We start from the raw sequence: 22,964 nt of genomic DNA on the forward strand, positions 1-22,964 counted from the left end.
CGGATGGCAGCTCACGTATTTACATTAATCCATTTCTATTCATTGCCATTTTGACGTCCATGAACCCGTCCATTGAATAAGGCAGTGGTTCTCAACCTGTGGGGCGCGAAGTAACAAAAAGGGGGGCGTGAAGATGTGAAAAAAAGAAAACAAGAATCAAAAATATGAAAAAAAAAAGAAAAACATCTGTTGGAACTAAAACAAATGAACTTAAACTACATTCCGATACTAGAAAAATAAATATAGAGTTAGATACATGTCGATAAAAGTTAAGTAGGTATAATAAAATATGCATCTACATTTCAAAAAATGTTGGGGTGGGGGGGGGCGCGATTAAAAACTCGGGTCGCAAATACTTAAATGTTGAGAAAAGCTGGAATAAGGTGATAACAAAGCCACTGTGGTAGATCAGGTTGAATTCGCTCTGCTGCACCAAACATTCAAAGGTGTCAATCCGGAGCACATCAGAGAGGCTGAGAGACACGGCGCAGATCAGTCACCGACACACCCGCCATCAACAACTACAAAAACAGTTGAAATCGTTACTCAAATATATTTTTTTTGTTATAGACATAAAACAAGATGCACATTTCCATTTGATATATCTTTACTAATGTTCTCGACTTGCTCGCTTTCGGTCCACGTTGGAATTTGCTGTTTAATGAAAAAAAGGGCGGCACGGTGGCGAAGCTGCTGCCTCGCAGTTAGGAGACCTGGGTTCGCCTCCCGGGTCCTCCCTGCGTGGAGTTTGCATGTTCTCCCCGTGTCTGCGTGGGTTTCCTCCCACAGTCCAAAGACATGCCGGTTAGGTGCATTGACGATTCTAAATTGGCCCTAGTGTGTGCTTGGTGTGTGGGTGTGTTTGTGTGTGTCCTGCGGTGGGCTGGCACCCTGCCCAGGTTTGGTTCCTGCCCTGTGTTGGCTTGGATTGGCTCCAGCAGACCCCCGTGACCCTGTGTTCGGATTCAGCGGGTTGGAAAATGGATGGATGGATGAAAAACAAAGAAAAACAGACTCTTTTGGGTCACAATTCACAGTGGGTGGACATGGGACCCAAACCCACGTATGCTTTATTATGAAGCGGTAACGCTATCGCTGCACCACTACTATTTTCAGCAGGGTGGTATATAATGTATTTTTTTAATGTATGCATGTATGTATGTATATATAATGAAGACGAAAACAATTCTATATAGATGTATACTATATGACATACTGTATGTTCAGTGTTGCATGAAAACATTGCATGAGGCAAAGAATGGATATTTATGAGAGTATTATAGTGAGAGATGTGTCATCTACTACTGGTTACATTTCTTATTCCCAGCGATCAGGCACAGTGCCGCCTAGACAGGTGAAGTAACATGCTCATGGTCACACAGTGTCACTATCAGGACTTGAACGGACAAATTCAGGGTTTAGAGGACAAAGCCCTAACTGCAATGCCCCACTGCTTGCACATCTACAACATGTATATGATATAAAATAATATAATCAATTGTGTCCATTCTTTGAAATGCTAAATATTCCACATTTAGGACCAGTATGGCCCATACTGTATGGGTGAGTTACATAATATTGGGCCACCTTACCTTTCACAGTTTTATGACAAGGTATATGCGTTTTTTAAGATGCAGCCGAGTTTTGCCCTGCCTGGTACGAGTGCCTGCGTATTTCCACTGCAATATATTATCCAATATTTTTTGGGCACAGTAAAGTGTTAAATCACATTGGGCCACCTTAACTTTTAGAGTTTTGTGACAAGACACGTTCCTTTGTTAAATTAAAGTTATGTTTAACATTTTTGACCTGTGCAGAACCAAAATGTGGAGTATTTATTTTTTTCAAACAATGGATCAGTTTGTAATCATGCTGATTAATGTACATGCTGTTAAAATAGAATAAGAAGCTGGTGTGCAAAACCTGTGTGAGTATGTAGCTGACTGCAAGCACATACTGTGTTGTAATGTGAGATTTTGCATATAACTTAATAAATGTTTTGTATGTCTTTATTTGTAATCTAGGTGAGGCAATGTAATTTAGTGTTACTTTGGTGAGAGGCATTCGTGTTTGCCCCCCGCAGTTTATGACTTTTCTTTGTAATTTTACGACAGGATTTGGGGGATGGGTCTTAAACCAGTTTGATGAGCATTTTTTTGCTAAAGTCTTTTCTCCCATCCCCCACACAAAGCCAGGTTAGCTTAATATATGGTCTTGGGGGGCAGGAGATAAGATGTTCTATTTCCCCCATTGGTCTGAGGTATGGCTGTTTGGAATTGGCTAGTCTCAGAGGCCTTTAAGTACCATGATATCCTATTGGCTGTAGGGAGTTGGATAGAAAACCTATAAATTTGCTTGCTCAACCACATTCTCTCTCTCTCTCTCTAACCAACATATGATGAAGAAACATCTCTCTTGCTAACCTGTGATGATGTACACTCACCTAAAGGATTATTAGGACCACCATACTAATACGGTGTTTGACCCGCTTTCGCCTTCAGAACTGCCTTAATTCTACGTGGCATTGATTCAACAAGGTGCTGAAAGCATTCTTTAGAAATGTTGGCCCTTATTGATAGGATAGCATCTTGCAGTTGATGGAGATTTGTGGGATGCACATCCAGGGCACGAAGCTCCCGTTCCACCACATCCCAAAGATGCTCTATTGGGTTGAGATCTGGTGACTGTGGGGCCATTTTAGTACAGTGAACTCATTGTCATGTTCAAGAAACCAATTTGAAATGATTCGAGCTTTGTGACATGGTGCATTATCCTGCTGGAAGTAGCCATCAGAGGATGGGTACATGGTGGTCATGAAGGGATGGACATGGTCAGAAACAATGCTGAGGTAGCCCGTGGCATTTAAACGATCCCCAATTGGCACTAAGGGGCCTAAAGTGTGCCAAGAAAACATCCCCCACACCATTACACCACCACCACCAGCCTGCACAGTGGTAACAAGGCATGATGGATCCATGATCTCATTCTGTGTACGCCAAATTCTGACTCTACCATTTGAATGTCTCAACAGAAATCGAGACTCATCAGACCAGGCAACATTTTTCCAGTCTTCAACTGTCCAATTTTGGTGAGCTCGTGCAAATTGTAGCCTCTTTTTCCTATTTGTAGTGGAGATGAGTGGTACCCGGTGGGGTCTTCTGCTGTTGTAGCCCATCTGCCTCAAGGTTGTGCGTGTTGTGGCTTCACAAATGCTTTGCTGCATACCTCGGTTGTAACGAGTGGTTATTTCAGTCAAAGTTGCTCTTCTATCAGCTTGAATCAGTTGGCCCATTCTCCTCTGACCTCTAGCATCAACAAGGCATTTTTGCCCATAGGACTGCCGCATACTGGATGTTCTTCCCTTTTCACACCATTCTTTGTAAACCCTAGAAATGGTTGTGCGTGAAAATCCCAGTAACTGAGCAGATTGTGAAATACTCAGACCGGCCTGTCTGGCACCAACAACCATGCCACGCTCAAAATTGCTTAAATCACCTTTCTTTCCCATTCTGACATTCAGTTTGGAGTTCAGGAGATTGTCTTGACCAGGACCACACCCCTAAATGCATTGAAGCAACTGCCATGTGATTGGTTGATTAGATAATTGCATGAATGAGAAATTGAACAGGTGTTCCTAATAATCCTTTAGGTGAGTGTAGAAGTATCTTTCTCTTACTGATCTGATGAAGAAGACCATCACACCATGAACTGAAGACAGCACAATCAAGGGCACAACTTCAGCCATATTGAACAGACATGTGGCTAAAAGCTGAGCACCAATGATGCCTTAACTAGAGACATTAAGTAACTACAAGTCTGTGTGCCACCTGAGTTACACATCACCATTTTATCAGGTTGTATGGTTGCCAATATTCAAATGTACTTTGCATTTTGTTATTATTTATGAATATTATCAGTAATACATTATTTTATGTGTAATGTAACTCCTGCTTGTCTTTTTACTACATCTAATTGCCTGAGGTTATAGATATAGAAGGGAAGGTGGGGATAAGTTATATACGGTGGTAAGTCTGTGAGATTAGGCATTCTAAGGCTAGATATTAATAATACAATAGGGGACAGTAGAGCAATATATGTTACTCTACCAAGATAAAGCAGTAGGTAGGACTGAATAAAAAGCCAGCAGAATGTGCACCTAACCTCAGCTCCCTGATCATTTCAGAATTAAGGGAAAATATGGTTAAAATACAAACCGGATTCCAAAAAAGTTGGGACACTATACATATCATGAATAAAAACTGAATGCAATGATGTGGAGGTGCCAACTTCTAATATTTTATTCAGAACAGAACATAAATCACGGAACAAAAGTTTAAACTGAGAAAATGTATCATTTTAAGGGAAAAATATGTTGATTCAGAATTTCATGGTGTCAACAAATCCCAAAAAAGTTGGGACACGGCCATTTTCTCCACTGTGTGGCATCTCTCCTTCTTCTTACAACACTCAACAGACGTCTGGGGACCGAGGAGACCAGTTTCTCAAGTTTAGAAATAGGAATGCTCTCCCATTCTTGTCTAATACAGGCCTCTAACTGTTCAATCGTCTTGGGACTTCTTTGTCGCACCTTCCTCTTTATGATGCGCCAAATGTTCTCTATAGGTGAAAGATCTGGACTGCAGACTGGCCATTTCAGTACCCGGATCCTTCTCCTACGCAGCCATGATGTTGTGATTGATGCAGAATGTGGTCTGGCATTATCTTGTTGAAAAATGCAGGGTCTTCCCTGAAAGAGATGACGTCTGGATGGGAGCATATGTTGTTCTAGAACCTGAATATATTTTTCTGCATTGATGGTGCCTTTCCAGACATGCAAGCTGCCCATGCCACATGCACTCATGCAACTCCATACCATCAGAGATGCAGGCTTCTGAACTGAGCGTTGATAACAACTTGGGTTGTCCTTGTCCTCTTTGGTCCGCATGACATGGCGTCCCAGATTTCCCAAAAGAACTTCGAATCGTGACTCGTCTGACCACAGAACATTCTTCCATTTTGCCACACTCCGTTTTAAATGATCCCTGGCTCAGTGACAACGCCTGAGCTTGTGGATCTTGCTTAGAAATGGCTTCTTCTTTGCACTGTAGAGTTTCAGCTGGCAACGGCAGATGGCACGGTGGATTGTGTTCACTGACAATGGTTTCTGGAAGTATTCCTGAGCCCATTCTGTGATTTCCTTTACAGTAGCATTCCTGTTTGTGGTGCAGTGTCGTTTAAGGGCCCGTAGATCACGGGCATCCAGTATGGTTTTACGGCCTTGACCCTTACGCACAGAGATTGTTCCAGATTCTCTGAATCTTCGGATGATGTTATGCACAGTTGATGATGATAGATGTAAAATCTTTGCAATTTTTCGCTGGGTAACACCTTTCTGATATTGCTCCACTATCTTTCTGCGCAACATTGTGGGAATCGGTGATCCTCTACCCATCTTGGCTTCTGAGAGACACTGCCACTCTGAGAAGCTCTTTTTATACCCAATCATGTTGCCAATTGACCTAATTAGTGTTTATTGGTCTTGCAGCTCTTCGTTATGCTCAAATTTACTTTTTCCAGCCTCTTATTGCTACTTGTCCCATCTTTTTTGGGATTTGTTGACACCGTGAAATTTTGAATCAACATATTTTTCCTTTAAAATGACACATTTACTCGGATTAAACATTTGATCTGTCATCTACGTTCTATTACAAATAAAATATTGACATTTGCCATCTCCACATCATTGCATTCAGTTTTTATTCACAATTTGTTTAGTGTCCCAACTTTTTTGGAATCCGGTTTGTAATAACCACCAAGTCCTTTCACAAATATACAGTGACATGAAAAAGTATTCAATCACTTTAAAAGTCATCCTAATTTTCTGTATGACAAAAGATTTTTCCTCATGTTTATTCACTCAGGTGAACTCTTGTGTTGTAACAACATATTTCTAAAGTCTAAATAAACCATTTTCTGTAGATATTTAACTGAAGAAGAAAAACTCCAAAGTTGGTGTTTGCATTAAGTATTCAAGCCCAACACATTCCTACCTTGTCCAGAGCCCTTTTGCTGCCATAACAGCCTTCATTCTTTTGGGATATGTAAGTAGGCCCCAGTTCTGCACATTGCTCAGGTGTGATTCTTCTTGGCAGGATTTCTAGAGACCCTCTATGTTGGTGAGATGACACCTCTGAACAGCAGTTCTCAAATAGTGCCACAGATTCTCCACAGGGTTAAGCTCAGGGATTCGACTTGGCCACTCCAAAACATTCACCTTTCTGTTTTTGAGCTTTCCCAGTGTCACATTGGCCTAATGCTTGGGGTCATTATCATGTTGAAAGATGAATCTTCTCCTGAGCTTTCATAGCAGACTGAAACAAGTTCTCTTGAAAAATTCTGTTATTTGTGTCCATCCATTATGGGCCTTTCCCCTAAAAATGCATCCACACACCCCTGGCCCGGAGTATGGCAGACAGCTGAATGACGGGTTGGAAGCTGCACATAATTCTGCTAGTGAGTGTTTACAAGAGTCTGGTCTGATACAGAAGACACATTATGACATCCGAGTGCGGAGTATGGAAGAATAACTTTAGGGTAATATAGCTTTCATCTTAAAAAAAATAGCATAAAGGGTTAATAAATGTCAGAAACTTGTAGGCATATCAGGAAACCAGTTAAAGGACAAGAGAACAACAAAATGTACTGAAGGATGAATAAGAGATGACTAAGAAATGAGCAGATGTCCTGTAAAACAACCAGAATGGGCAGTTGTTATATACGTAGACAGGTCAAGGGTGGTAGCTCAACTCAAAAGGTAGAAGAAGAACCAGAATATAACATAACAGAATTTAATTTGATAGAAATCATTTGGGTGTAAACCAACGAACCAATGAGAGTAAAATGTAGGCAGTGATCGACACTGTATGTAAATTCAGTCAGTCATTACCCAACCTGCTATATCCTAAGACAGGGTCACGTGGGTCCTCTGGAGCCGATCCCAGCCAGCATAGGGCACAAGGCAGGGCACCAGCCCACCTCAGGGTACACACCAAGGATTTCCTAGGCACCTAAACTGCATGTCTTTGGACTGTGGGAGGAAACCGAAGCACCTGGAAGAAACCCATGCAGACACGGGGAGAGCATGCAAACTCCATGCAGGGAGGACCCAGGAAGTGGCAGCAGTACCACTTTGCCACCGTGCCACCCTATGTAAATTCAATAGTTTATAAAATGAATATTAGAACAATTAGAACAATTAGAACAATCTAGACGAGAACAGGCCATTCAGCCCAACAAAGCTCGCCAGTCCTATCCACTTGCTTCCTCCAAGAAAACATCAAGTCGAGTTTTGAAAGTCCCTAACATCTTACTGTCTACCACACTACTTGGTAACTTATTCCAAGTGTCTATCGTTCTTTGTGTAAAGAAAAACTTCCTAATGTTTGTGCGAAATTTACCCTTAACAAGTTTCCAACTGTGTCCCGTGTTCTTGATGAGCTCATTTTAAAATAACAGTCTCGATCCACTGTACTAATTCCCTTCATAATTTTAAACACTTCAATCATGTCACCTCTTAATCTTCTTTTGCTTAAACTGTAAAGGCTCAGCTCTTTTAATCTTTCCTCATAATTCAACCCCTGTAGACCTGGAATCAGCCTAGTCGCTCTTCTCTGGACCTTTTCTAGTGCTGCTATGTCCTTTTTGTAGCCTGGAGACCAAAACTGCACACAGTACTCAAGATGAGGCCTCACCAGTGCATTATAAAGGTTGAGCATAACCTCCTTGGACTTGTACTCCACAGATCGTGCTATATAACCTAACATTCTGTTAGCCTTCTTAATGGCTTCTGAACACTGTTTGGAAGTTGATAGCTTGGAGTCCACTATGACTCCTAAATCCTTCTCATAAGGTGTACTCTCGATTTTTCGACCGCCCATTGTGTATTCAAACCTAATATTTTTACTTCCTATGTGTAATACTTTACATTTACTGACATTAAATTTCATCTGCCACAAATCTGCCCAAGCCTGTATGCTATCCAAGTCCTTCTGTAATGATATAACGGATTCCAAATTATCTGCTAATCCACCTATCTTGGTATCATCTGCAAACTTAACCAGCTTGTTACTTATATTCCTATCTAAATCATTTATATATATTAAAAATAGCAGCGCCCTAGCACTGACCCCTGTGGAACACCACTCTTAACATCGCCAGTTCTGATGAGGTTCCTCGCACCATCACCCTCTGCTTCCTGTGTCTGAGCCAATTCTGCACCCATCTAAAAACATCACCCTGAATTCCCACTTCTTTTAACTTGATGCCCAACCTCTCATGTGGCACCTTATCAAATGCTTTCTGAAAGTCCAGATAAATAATATCATAAGCTCCACTTTGATCGTATCCTTTTGTTGCCTCCTCATAGAATTCCAACATGTTAGTAAAACACGACCTCCCCTTCTGAACCCATGCTGACTGTTCAGAATAACTCCTGTCCTTGTCATGTGTTGCTCAATCTTATCCTTAATAATTCCTTCCATTAATTTTCCTGTGATGCTTGTTAAGCTTACTGGCCTATAGTTGCTTGGATCTGCCCTGTCACCCTTTTTATATAATGGGATGATATTTGCCATTTTCCAGTCCTTTGGAATCTCTCCAGTGCACAGTGACTTCCTAAAAATATGTGTCAAGGGTTTATATATGTACTCACTAGCCTCCTTAAGAACACGAGGATAAATATTATCTGGGCCTGGTGATTTGTTTGATTTCATCTTATTTAATCTGAGCAGCACTTCTCCCTCTACAATTTCCAAATCCCTCAGTACCTCCTTAGTAGTTGTGTTTACCTCTGGCAGGTTATCCACTTGCTCACTTGTAAACACCTCAGAAAAATGTAAGTTTAGGGCATCTGCTATTTCATTGTCTGTATCTTTTAATTCCCTTTACTATTCCTGATGAACTTGACCTCCTCCTTAACTGTTCTTTTACTACTAAAATACTGAAAGAATCTCTTGGGGTCTTCTTTCCTTATCTGCTATATTCCTCTCCAACTGTCTTTTAGCCTCTCTGATATCCTTCTTAATGGTTGCCCTCATGTTCTCATACGCTCACGGTTCTCTTTGCAGTCATTAGTCTTATATGCCTTATACAGCAGTTTTTCCTTTGCAACTTCTTTTTAAATCTTTATTAATCCATCGTGGAGATTTTTTAGTTTCCTATTACTTCCAAATTTAGGTATGTATCTGTCCTGCATTACATGTAAAACATTTTAAACCTGTTCCACTGCTCCTCGACTGTCTCCACATTTAAAAGCTTATCCCAGTCTATCCTACTTAGACTTTGTCGCATCTGCTCAAAATTAGCCCTACTAAAGTTCAACTTAACAATTTTAGTCTTTGCATCTGTACTCTTACAAAATACTGAGAATTGTATTACATTATGGTCACTTGACCCTAGTGGTTCAATCACCTCTACACCCTCAATTCTATCCTGATTATTACAGAATACTAAATCCAGATAGGCTTCACCCCTTGTTGGTGCTTTAACATGCTGTGTTAAAAACAGTCGCGATTACTTCTAAAAACTCCTGCTCTTGTGCTCCTCCATCTGTAAGGTTATCCCAGTTAATATTTGGATAATTAAAGTCCCCCATGACTATAATATCCCCTGTAAACTTGCCTTTTGATATTACTAAAAGATGTGTGTTGAAATTACTGTCTGAATTGGGTGGTCTATAACACACTCCTAAAATGAGACCTTTTCCCTAATATTTTCCAGGCGAAGCCACATGTCCTCACTAAGATGGGGCTCATCATCCAACTGAAGATGACTTACATTTAATTCCTGTTTGGCATAAACAGCAACCCCACCTCCTTTTCTGTTCTGTCTATCCTTCCTAAAAATGTGTATCCCTCTATGTTACACTCATCCCCATCTTTGTTATTTAGCCAGGTTTCCGTTATTGCTATAATATCATAATTGTGCTCTGCTACATACAACTCCAACTCACTTACCTTATTTTTGATACTTCTAGCATTAAGGCAAGCTATTTTTAATGTGTTAATCCTTCTATCTTTACGTGTTTGCTTAAAATTTACATTACTATGCATTTTATTTCTACACCATTGTTTGTTCTTCCATGTATAGATCTAAATCTGCCCTGTCCTAAACCCCCTGCCCCCCCATCCCCTAGTTTAAACAATCCTCGACTAGCCTACACATACGCCTCCCCAATACATTGGTGCCCCTCCGGTTCAGATGTAACCCGTCCACGGGAACAGGTCCCATCTGTTCCAAAAGGAGGCCCAATGCCCCATAAACCTATACCCTTCTACCCTGCACCAAGATTTGAGCCACGCGTTAAGCCTTCTAATCTCCTCAATCTTACCTGGACTGGCGCGTGGCACAGGCAGAACTTGGAGAAGACTACCTTGTCAGTTCTGCTCCTCAGCTTGGTACCTAACTCTTTGAATTTGGATCGCAGAACTGACAGACTACCCTTATGTATGTCATTTGTTCCAACGTGGACAATGACAACTGGATCCACCCGCTCTGGCCAAGAGCCTATCCACCCTTCCAGGAGGTCTCCCACCTGTGCTCCCGGAAGGCAACACACCGTCGAGACTCTCTCTCTGGAGCACACCTGCGCTTCAATCCCCTAATGATTGAGTCCCCAACTATCACTACCTCTCTTTTTGGGAACTGGTTTTGAGGTGGCCCGTTGGGGCTCCTCAACCCTGCCTACCACCTCAGAATTATCAGAGTCACCGTCCAGCTCCGCCAGGACATGATAACGGTTAGACACTTCTAATTCTGGGGTTGATGCCCGGACAGTGTGCACCCTTTACCTTACGCCTTGCGACCGTGACCCACCTATTCCTACCTGTCTGGTCTGGAATCTCCTCCGCGCCACCTTAGGGGTGCACACTATCTCTCTAAAGGACACCTGGGCCAAGTCCGCCAATTCTCTATTACAACGCAGGTCAGCCAACTCCTCCTCCAGTTCAGCGACCCTGAGCTCGAGGTGCTGGATCAGCTGGCATCTCTTGCAGATGTAGCCCTCATAGACAACTGGCTCTTCCAAACCATCATCTAAAAAGTCCAACATCCAACAGGACTTGCATTGCACTGGCCTCATTATTAAAATTTGATTTGGGATTACTAAGCTGCCTTAACTATATATTTTTTTTTTCTTAAAATTAAATTTCTTCTTCTTTCAGCTGCTCCTTAACTTAAATGGTAACACTAAGATCTGCTACAGATATTTTACACCTTTTCCCCCTTAAGCTCCTGTACTGTTCTCCCTCTCAGCTGCCTGCCTTTCTATGAGGTTAACTTTACTTTTCTCTGTCTCTTCTAGCTTTGCGCTCTTCTTACTTATAAGCTCTTCACTCGCACTGTTTGTATTCCCCCGTATTAATGAACCAATACGCTGTCGCCCACTTAACTGTTCTGCCTCTGGACGGCTAAGGACTGTTTAATCTAAAATAAACAAATAAATAAAACTTTACTACCTTATTTGCTCCTACTGCTCCTTGTGCCTGATCGGTGTCTTAACGCAGGCCGCTTACCTGCGCACTACTGAGTTTCCACCTTTTACTGCTTTGAAGTCAGCCGCGGCCTTTTTTTCTTTTCCTTTAAACTAAGGAATCGCTGTTACGACGACGCGGTTATTTATTTACAAATGCCGATATCAGTTACTGCTGCTTTCTACCCTGCCGCCTCGATGCTAATTCAAATACAGATAACAAGAAAAAGAAAAAAAAAGAAAAAGAACAAGTACAAATAACTTTTCCAAGCGCACTTCCAAACACCCAGCTACTTTTGCTCTTGTGCGGGCGAAAAAAGCAAAAAAAAACCCTTCTAAAGGGAAAAAGCTTTAAAATTCCCACACGGTTCCTTAGAGGCAACCAAAACCCAAGTTTTTAAGAGCAAAATGTATTTTTTTTAATGTAAATCTCACACCACAGAACAAACCAACACTCTCAACAGACTCTAGCGTTTGCAAAGCACACGTCAGCACAAAGCACACGTGACTCTCCTTTGTTTCTCTGACCATTCTGACCAGGCTGTGACAGACTGCTTTTGATGAATGCTCCCTCTAAGGCACTTTGCTGAGGAGCAATTAAATGTTTTTCTGCTCCCTGATTACTAATTTGTCCTGTCAGAGGATGTTTCTTTCTTTAATAAGATGTTAAATTTCTACCACAAGGAGCAGCCCTTTGAGAATGCGGATCACATGTGTGTTTAGAGCCCTGAAAGAAGGAAAGGCAAATCCCTTAAGCTGGACATTTCTTGGGTGGGTACGTGTGAGATTTTGGTGTGTGGTGGGTGCAAATTGCTGCACTGTGGGAAAAGGGTTTTTCTCCATCAGGACTGCTTAGCTTCGTACCGAGGTTGAGAGCCACAGTCGGTCAAACCAATAGATGAAGCATCTCCCCAGGGTGTCATTCCAGTGTTGTCCAGAACCGTCAGACCCCTGATGATCTTCTAGATGTTGCAGAGTCCTGAATCTCCTCCCCATCTGTTTCAGCTCCTAAAAGATCAACGCGGTGAACATACCTGCCCGGCGGTTATGAAGATTTGTATTATTCCAGGGACGAGGAGCTGAGGGGTGAGCAGCGTAGCAGCTGATTGGCTGCTGAGGTGGGTTGGTGGGTCCAGGGACAAGATAGAGAATGGTGAGATGTGCAAGAGAAGGGAAGGCTCCTTGGGGAACTTTCAGGAAAATGAAAGAAGGGGAGGCTGAGTGCAGCGGGAATTAATTAGGAGCAGGCGCAAGAAAGGACTTTTGGGAAGAAGTACGAGTGGGCAAAAACAACAGGAAAGTTTGGGGCGTAACTGGAGTGCTGTTTTGTTGCTTCAAAATAAAACTTCCAGTTCAGAGTCCCTCACTGCTGCCATCCTGTTGGTCATTACAATACATTGTTCATCTCATTTATTATGTTTATTTATCAAATCTAGACTAAAAAGAATTTCATTCACAGTGTATTTGTTGGTTAAAACATGATTGAAATTTGCAACTTACTGTTCTGTCATTTATATACAAAACAATTTCTTATCCAGATGTAAATATGAGAAAGAGAAATGTCTGCCCTTCATTTTGATATACAGAACATGCATATTGAGTTAAGTATGAAGAATATGTGGCCATTTTAATCAAAGTAGTGGTTAGTGGAAAGTAGAACTTTCACTTTGGTTTCTTCACAAGTCACTTTCTTGTTTGTCTGACTGATTCTCTCTGCCTGCCACTCCTCAGACTGACGATGGCTGAAGCCCCACTGTTTGTATCACAGGACAAGTTCACCTGCTCGGTGTGTCTGGACACCCTGACTGACCCCGTCACCATGCCTGTGGTCATAATTTCTGCCTGAAGTGCCTCACAGACTGCTGGGATCAGAGCCAAGAGCACAGCTGTCCCCAGTGCAGACACATCTTCACCACAAGGCCTAAGCTGAACAGAAACACTCTGCTGAATGAAGTCATCAAGAAATTAAAGAAGACGAAACTCAGTCCTCATCCATCACAGAATTATGCCGGCCCTGGAGATGTGGAGTGTGCACTGGTAAGAAGTTCAGAGCGGTGAAGTCCTGTCTAACCTGCATGGCCTCCTACTGTCAGACTCGCCTGCAGCCTCACTATGAAGGAGACGCTCTGAAGCACTACAAGCTGGTTGATCCTGATAGAAATCTGAAGGAGAAACTCTGTGAGAAACATCAGAAAAGTCTGGAGATATTCTGTAAAACTGATGATTCCTGTATCTGCATGGTGTGTGTGGTAACTGGTGTGGCAGTGATGACCATCACCCCCTGGGTGACCCAGAACCTCTAAGAGAAAGCAGGGAGGAGGAAGTTTATATCACATACGATTTCTTCTCTTTGATGGGGGAGCATTGCTATTACAGGACGCTGTAACAAGATGCACACAGCATTTCTGCTAATTCAGGTCTTTATACACAAGGAAAAGTTAGAAGATTTGATTAGTTCATACAAAGTTTCTTATCATCAATGGTGGCTTCCAGTTGCTAGCCGAACACAGGGCAAAAGAATCCTCATCAGATTATAACATAGCATGGTCAGGAGAAACACACACATTTGTCCTACAAACAGATCACACTGATTGCCAGCATAGCGCGTGTGCTTTGCCATTTTCAGTTTCTTCCTTTATCAGCACAGACGTTGGTGGCAGCTTCCGTCCTCATTCAGCAAACAAAATGTGGTTTCCTGTTGACAGCCTAAGGTATTCTGCCTGCATCCTGTCTCATATAATTATAATAATACATTTTATTTATAGAAGGCGCCTTTCTGAGAACTCAAGAACACCGAACAAACAATAAATAAATAATTAAAAGGCACAATTATAAACAACTAAAAACATCAGAAAATATAAAAATTAAAACCAAACAAAACCACTGTAATCATAAAGAAAATGAAAAAGCCAATTTAAACAAATGTGTTTTAAGTTTACATTGGAAGGATGAATATGAATTGATATTTCTAAGCTCGGTAGGTAATGAATTCCAGAGCTTGGGAGCAGAACAGCTGAATGCTTTGCTCCCCATGGTGGTTAGATGGACGAGAGGGACGGTCAGATGGATGGAGAAGGAATAGCAACATGAACAAGGTCAGACAGATATGGAGGGGCAAGGTTTTGAATGGCCTTAAATGTTAATAGCAGAATCTTAAAATCAATTCAAAACTTTATCGGGAGCCAATGAAGCTGCTGCAAGACCGGAGTAATATGGTAAATAGTTGAGGTTCAGGTAATGATGCGTGCTGTTGAATTCTGGACTAGCTGAAGCTTATCAAGAGATTTATTAGAGAGACCAAAGAGGAGTGAATTGCAATAGTCCAGCCGAGAAGTAACAAGACTGTGAACAGGAATGGCAGTGGCATGGCAAGTGAGGGAGGGGTAGATGCGATTAATATTACATAGGTGGAAATAGGTGGGAAATAGTAGGTGGGTGATGTTATTAATGTGAGATTAGAAAGACAGAGTATTGTTGAGGATGACACCCAGACTCTTGACCTGAGGTGATGGGGAAACAACAGAGTTATCAATAATAACAGACAGATTATTGGCTTTGGATAATGAAGATTTTGAACCAATGAGGAGAACCTCCGTTTTGTCACTGTTTAATTTAAGAAAATTCAAAGAAAACCAGGATTTAATTTCAGCAATGCAGTCAATAAGTGAAGGTGGTGGAAAGGAAGAGGTGGGTTTACTAGCAAGGTAGAGCTGGGTGTCATCAGCATAACAGTGAAAATTAATGTTATATTCACAAAAAATATTGACAAGGGGAAGAAGGTAAATAATAAAAAGAAGAGGCCCCAGGACAGAGCCCCGGTGTCACACCTGATGTAACAATGGTGGGTTGGGATGTGAAGCTGAATGAACTGAGTGCGGCCTGAGAGGTAGGATCTAAACCAATGAAGTGGAGTGTGGGTAATGCCAATCAAAGAGTCATGCGAGAAATGTGCGAACATAAAAGGTGAAGACGGTTCACATGTCACCATATTTTTTGTAACTACATACCCCTCTCCATGCAAAGCTTCAATACTATAAGAATTGAAATAAAGGAAGATCAGAATAAACCAGTTCCATTCCAGTACGGCAAGGTAGCAGCCAGCAAGATGTATTAATTTTTAAACATGATTGTAACAAAAAACTATTGAGACCCACACACCTGTGAAGGTTATTACAAGACACAAGCTGGCAGTGGTCTACCAGGGTTTCATGGTCCGCCTGTCCAGTACGGTGGAGGTATTGGCAGGATTTTTAAAGCTCTCTTCAGAAAAGCAAGAAATTGCTAAACCTCATGTGAAGCCTGCAGTGAAAAGCATCGCCAATTATGTGACGAGTCACGTGCTAGGCACTGTAATGAATAAAGTTGTGACACCCCAATAAGAAGGTTCAGGCATGATTCTTATAAAGAGAGGTATTCAAAGAAAAGACGCATGCCAACCACATCTAGCACTGCTGAGACCACCTGCACCACCCAGGAGGAAAGCAAAGAGGAAAAAAGGTCGACACTCTGCCAAAAGAAAAAGAAAGTCAGCAAAGATGATAAATCGACCAAAGCGAAATTCAGGTGACATATTCTAAACATGTCTTTTGTACACTGGGGGTCAGATGAATGTGCAAAATCCAAACTGGACATATTTCAGCTTGCAGCAACACAAGCCAGCATTGAAAACAGTTATTATGTTGAAGTGCCACCTCTCACAGCTTTGTCAGAAAGTGCAAGAAACACAAGAAAACTTGTGTTTTCTTTTGTCAGAAATGATCAATACCTGGACCCCAACAACACTTTCCTCTACCTCAGCTATAGAATAAATAGAAATGATGGAGCAAATCTGGCCATAGATGCATGTGTGGCCCTTGTAAACTACCCAATTGCGTCTCTGCTCAGTCAGGTGGACATCATGGTCGGGGACAGATTGATCAGTCAGACCAATAACTGTTCTACATTCATGATATTACTGCTCTCTGAATGATTTAAATACTGGGATGTATACTTGATATAATTTTCATGATGATGGGAATTAAAGCATGTTATTAAACTTGAGAATGCGGTGGCACAGTGATAGTGACGAACTAGCACCCCATCCAGAGATTTTTCATGCCTCCCGCAAGATGCTTGCTGTGCCATGTGTGACCTTCGATGAAATAATTTATTGCAACAGTACTGTCTCTTTCAAATATACTAACCCCTGATTCCTGTCCTTCTTTTTCATTCTCCAAATACCCAATCGCCACACAATCAGCTCTGTAATAGAAGTTATCTGCAAGCTTATAACTCTGATTCTTCAAAACTTTTAAGAAACATTGAAATATTTTCTTATTACATGTATAATTATTCTATCCATCTATTTATCCAGTGTCATGCCAGTTCCAGCAAGAATACAGCACGAGGCAGGAACAATCCCTGTACATGCTAACGCTGCGACACTGTGTCCTCACAAATGTTTAATTATTAACGGTATAGATTTTTTAAATGATGTTAAAATTGTATCTGTATAATGTAAAAAATATATTTTGCTGCACTTCATCTTAAAAATGATATTGTCATCATATGTAAATACGCACTTTATACAGTGGCTCAGAATGTACAATATTATAATTGTATCGCAAGATTACAGTGAGATAATTGTACTTATAAGTACAAACAGATCTACCAGGAACACTTGATGGACTGATTAAGTGTGTTTAGACTTCATGGGATGAAACTGTTTCTGAACTGCAAGATCCGTACAGGAAAAGCTCTGAAGCATTTGCCGTATGGGTAAAGTTCAAATAGGCTGTGCACATGGCTGAGGCAGCATGTGCTTGATGCTGTATACTGATAATTCTCTTTCCGATCAGCTGCTGTAGAGCTGTGATTCCACACTCAGATACAGTGATATAAATATTCTGAATGGTGCAATGAGAGTAATATGGAAAAAGGTGATCTGCTGTGGCAACCCCTAATGGGAGCAGCTGAAAGAAGAAGAAGAAGGTGCAGTGAGAGTAACAACGCTAAAGCAGCAACGGTATTTGGAATAATTTGGCCATTCCATGGACCATTATATTGTTACAGGTTAATTACGATCAGATGCCTTAAAGTAATAAAGAATATGCGGTTAATTTCAGTGTATATGATAAAGCCGCGTCAGGGATATGCATCTAAAAAAGAAAGGGAAACCACACTGGAACAAAAACACTGCTTTGACGCTGGGTGCCGCCAGTTTGCAAAACCGAGTGGAGAACTTGCATATGCCAGGGATTGAGTTAGCGTGAAAATGTGTGTGGCTTTATGCCAAGTTTAGTTTTTTTACATCGCGATTCGAGCGTGGAAACGGGAGTACACATCAATTTTGTGCTGTTTATACATGAGGCCCCAGGAGAGGCTTATCAAGACCCTCTGTTTAATTGAGGGGATAAATAAAAAAGGAGAACAGAGATTGATTATGTTCTTATGGAGACAAAGACACAACCCCAGCTGGTCAGACTGGTATTTGTAGGTCTAAGAACTCACTGTACTTCACTATGACACACACACCTTATTGGCTACTCAGACCCAATAATAATGGAGACCCTGACAGCCACACTTGCCCCACATTCTCATCCACAAATTCAATCACAGAGGTGCAGATTCTGTAAATTTAATTTCACACCAAACTAAAACACAAAGAGGACCTGCGCTTGTGGGGATATCGAGTGATGAGTGAAGGGTACTGGTCAGTGGTCACATGGTGTCAGATGGCTGACTGATACACTGTAGTGAAGACTAAGATAAAACCCTGGATAGAGGGGCTCAGTGAAGGAGGTGTTGAATGTGTGCAGAAGGGTCATAGTGTGTTAGACTTAATGATATGACAGAGAGCCAGAAACCCATTCCAGATACACACCTATTCTGGGGCAGTAGGGGGCACTGATTATAGTCCACTTGTTATTGTGATACATAGAGCACTGGGAATGAGACCACCACAAACACCAGGACTTGTTTAATCAAAGGAGGCACTCCATGCTGCATCCCTTCCTGCCCAGTCCTTTAAATGCGACTCCAATCATCACGTAGTCTCTACTGCACTCCACCTCCCAGTAACAGCAAGTCCCAGTCAGAGCCTTTTTGCACAGAACTTGAGGGCAGAGGTCAAATCTGTCAGGATGATCAGGAAATTTGGCTTTTTTCAGCTCCCATGTTACCTTCTTGTTCTCTTCAGACAAAGGTTTCTGTGTGCCGGGTTGATGTCCAGTGTGAGGGGACTGAAATCTGAAAGGAGAGAAAAGAAAACAAGTGTGGAAACCTGGGAGTGTGTAACGGACTGGGAGCAGAGCACAACACAGACAATTAACAAGAACCAATCAGGAGCTGCGCTGACCAGACACTAATAGTAACAAGTTCATCTGATTGGACAGAATCCTGTGATTTTCTGTGCAGAGAGGCTCTGACTGGGACTCGCTGTTACTGGGAGGTGGAGTGTAATGGTGAAAGTCTGAGGATAGGAGTCACATATAAAGGAATGAGAAGGAAAGGATGGGGCTTGGACTGCTGCCTTGGATACAACATGTCCTGGAGTTTGTTCAGTTCTAATTCTGAGTACTCTGTGTGTCACAATAACAAAGACATCATAAATGAACTTCACAGGATGGGTGAAGAAAAGGCCTTATGTGGCTGAATTTGGGGATGAGAATGCAGGGCGAGTCCCACTGTCAGGGTCTCCATTATTATTGGGTTTGATTTAATCTTTAAGTAGTCAATGAGGTGTGTGTGTCATTGTGTGGTGCAGTGACCCATTAGAGCTACACATAGCAGTCTGACCAGCAGGGGTCACTGTTGATTTACAACTACATTTACAAGGGAAGGTAAGAAAACCTTTTGGAATTCCTTGTATTTCTGCATTAATCCCTACAAAGATGTCATCTGATCATCACCTAAGTCCCAATTCTAGACAACCACAATCTGGCTAAACTAATAACATACCAGATGTTGGACTTTCCATATCTTTGTTAGGCACATTGAGTGATCGTTCACAGTGGAGACTGGCAAAACTATTTGACCAAGTTTTAGTTATTTAATTGTTTTTTATTTAATAGCTTGTCGATCTTCCTTCATCAGCCACAGCCTCCACCAAACATTTCTGTTTCTTGCTTATAAGACCTGTACAATTTTTGGATGTCTTATGGGCCATCCTTCCCTACCAACCTGTTTCAGTTCCTCAGTATTTCTGGTTGTACAGCTCTCAGGTTAGGCTGCAGCATCTCATAGGGGTTACGATCAGAACTCCTGCTTGGTCAAACGTCTTTACCAGCCATTCTTTTGTTGATGTTCTTGTGGGCTTTGGGTCATTGTCTTGCTGCATCATCCAGCCTCACTTAAGCTTGGAGTCATGGACTTTTGCCCTTACATGTTCTGATATGCATTTGAATTTATTGTTTCCTCAATATTTGTGTTGTGTCCAGGTCATGAATTATCAAAGCAGGCCCAATCCATGATTCTCCTTCTACTTTGAGTTGCAGTTGGAATGAGGCTTTGGTGTTGCTGTGTGGTGCCCTTTTTCACCAAATATAGCATTGTGCATTTGTGCCAAAAAGATCAACTTTTGTCTCATCTGTCCATTTAACATTGTCCAGGAATCATTGTGAAACATCCAGGTGTCCCACAGCAAACTAAAGATTTGCTGGAATTCTTTTTTTTCAGGTTTGCCTTTTGTGCTGTTGGAGTGATTGTTATCTCATGCCCACTCCTAGAGAGTAACTACAGTCCTGAATTTCCTCCATTTGTAGATATTGTATTCTTACTGTGGCTTGATGAACACCCAGGTCTTTAGCAATGCTTGTGTAGCCTTTTCCAGCTTCATGCATTTCTATGATGCGTCTTCTAAGGTCCTGTGACATTTGCTTGGATTGAGGTGAGGTTCACACTAACTACTTTAACTTGAACAGAGCAGAATTGTCATTTGTCCGTGAATATCTGAAGATGAGGACTCACTTGTCTCTCAGGTATCAGGCACACTGATGGAGTTTGATGTTTTACTGAGGCATTTGATGCCACATTAGACATTAAACTGCACCTCCTCCTTCCTGCTCTCAGGTTTGTCAAAGTCACCCAAACTTAAGGAGTTGAGTCAGCTGACTAACTTCACCATCACTGTCAACATTTAAAGTACCAATAACATGTGATACCTGTGAACACTTTTATCTAACCCTAATTCACAATTTCGTCAGGACCCCTGACTATCCTGCATGTCACTTGACGTCAGTCTGTATAAACAGGCAGATTAATGTCCAGGTTGACCACCTGTATTACAGGCCTGAGCAGCAGGTGGAGACTGTGAGTTCTAAATCTGACATCTTCTTGGAGCTTGACGGGGGGCAAAAGGAAGTGGAGAAAGTAAAGAAGGAGTGAGGGGTGATGGTGAGAGCAGAGGGTGTTGGGGGAAGTAGGGGCAAGATGAACAACCTCAAGGAGCTGAGTGAGTCATGTGAATGTGCTGCTTGTGTGTCTGTGCCACTGTAACATAACTTGATAAATAAAGAATTGAGATTAATTCTTCCTGTCTGATGTTTTCTTTTTTGACTTGGCACACCGTGATAGCCATCTTGTGATCACAATTTTATATTCTTTGTTGATCAAATCTGTGTCCTGATGTGTGACTGATGTCTAAATCTTTAATCACTCGGTCAACTGACAGGCTGTCACATGATGATCTCTTCAATGCTGACCTAAACTCTGTTGTCCTCTTCTCTCTCTCTCTTATTGTTTCACTTCAGCCATTGTGTCAGTTCTCATTGTCTAACCACATAAAGCCATCTGTCTCTATGGTAACTCACGTCCTCGTCACATTTTCACATCAGCAGTGATTCAGGTCAGAATCTTGTTTAAAAGTCAAGGAGCACAATCTACACATTCTCATTCACTTTGGGTCTGTTGCCCTCTCAACTCTGCTGTGGTCCTTGTCCTCATTTCAATGACACTCCTGTCCCACCCTGATGTCTGGAGTACCGCAGTTCCCTTTAATTATAAATGGTATTATTATGAAAGTCTATGTCATCTCACATAGTAATTTCACTTTCAAGTTCAAGTTTCTTTATTGTCATCCCATCCAAATACATTGTACAGGTTGAGATGTAATTGTGTGTCTTTAAGACCCCCATGCAAATATACAACATGTAGTGCAACTAGACAATGTACACCACTTAGTGCAAATACAACATGCAGTGCAAAAAGACAAGACAGTGTGCAGTAAAGTGACATGACGTCCAGCAGCTCAGTTCTAACTGGATCAGTAACAGCTTAACACCAGATGAGACATTACTGTGTTAGAAAGGTCAAATATAAGAAGATGACTAATGTAGAGTACATCAAACATTTAGTAACTGTTTATCACTCATAAAGTGCAATGTGTACATTTGATTACAAAGTTTTCAAATGTGCAAATAGTGTAAAGTTCACAATTCACAGTTCAAAATCAAGTAGTGGGAGATGCTCAGTCATTAAGGAGTTGGACAGTATGGGGGTAAGAAACTGTCACATGGTCTGGATGATCTGACTCAGGTACTGCAATGCCATCTCCAGATGTCAGGAGCTCAAAGAGCCCATGTGCTGGGTGTGAGGGGTCAGTCACAATGTTGGACGCCTTGTGGAGGTTGTGTGTGCTGTAGGTGTCTTGTATGGAGTACAGAGACACACCGATGAAGTCTGTCCTCAGCTGTCTTAGCAGTCCTCTGTAATAACTTGTGATCTGCAGCACTACAGTCCTCATACCACACCATGATGGTCAGCACATTAACACATTCATGTGTGTGCTTAGCAAAGTGCCTTATGTTTGGTCAGTGAAAGGATGGCATTATATAATAAGGACTGATTAACAAGGCTGTGGATAGGATGAGAAATAAACTATTAGTGGGGAGCAGGGTCATGAGGATATCTGGAAGACCACAGGAAAGACAGCAAACAACTCTGAAAAGGAGGCCTGTACTTGGTGGGGTCCACTAACACACACACACACACACACACAGAAACATACATGGATGCCATCTGGGCCAATTACAGTATGTCAGTATATAAACAGGGTCATACTTCTATAATCCTTGTCTTTATACCTGTAATAAATTGTAAATTGGCTAGTGTGTGTGTGTGTGTGTGTGTGTGTGTGTGTATGTGTATGCATGTGTGTGTGAACGTGTTCACCTTGTGATGGACTGGCACCCTGTCTAGGGGTTGTTCCTGTCTGCCCTCAATGGTTAATGAGGTAGGCTCCAGTTTCCCCTTGGCCCTGCTCTGTGTAAGCAGGTTGGGAAATGAATGGATGGATGGATGGTTGGATGGATTATTCTGTTTCTTAAAATGAGGGACTTTACTTTCCCTGATGGAAGTCTAACAGCTGGGAACTTAATCTACAGAGAAAGGTAAGGAAAATAAAGTGTGAGCTTTACTGAATAATAAAATGAATTACTGGCATTGACAAAAGGCACAACTG

At 41.7% G+C, this 22,964-nt stretch overlaps 1 protein-coding gene across 1 annotated transcript in view; it reads left to right on the forward strand.

Moving 5' to 3' along the window:
• LOC120528357 (zinc finger protein 184-like) overlaps positions 1–22,964 on the forward strand; it is a 700,371-nt gene that overhangs the window by 130,319 nt on the left and 547,088 nt on the right. The gene's annotated exons all lie outside the window — the stretch shown is intronic.

Source organism: Polypterus senegalus, chromosome 4 (genome assembly GCF_016835505.1).
Source record: "Polypterus senegalus isolate Bchr_013 chromosome 4, ASM1683550v1, whole genome shotgun sequence".
Classification (NCBI taxonomy): domain Eukaryota; kingdom Metazoa; phylum Chordata; class Cladistia; order Polypteriformes; family Polypteridae; genus Polypterus; species Polypterus senegalus.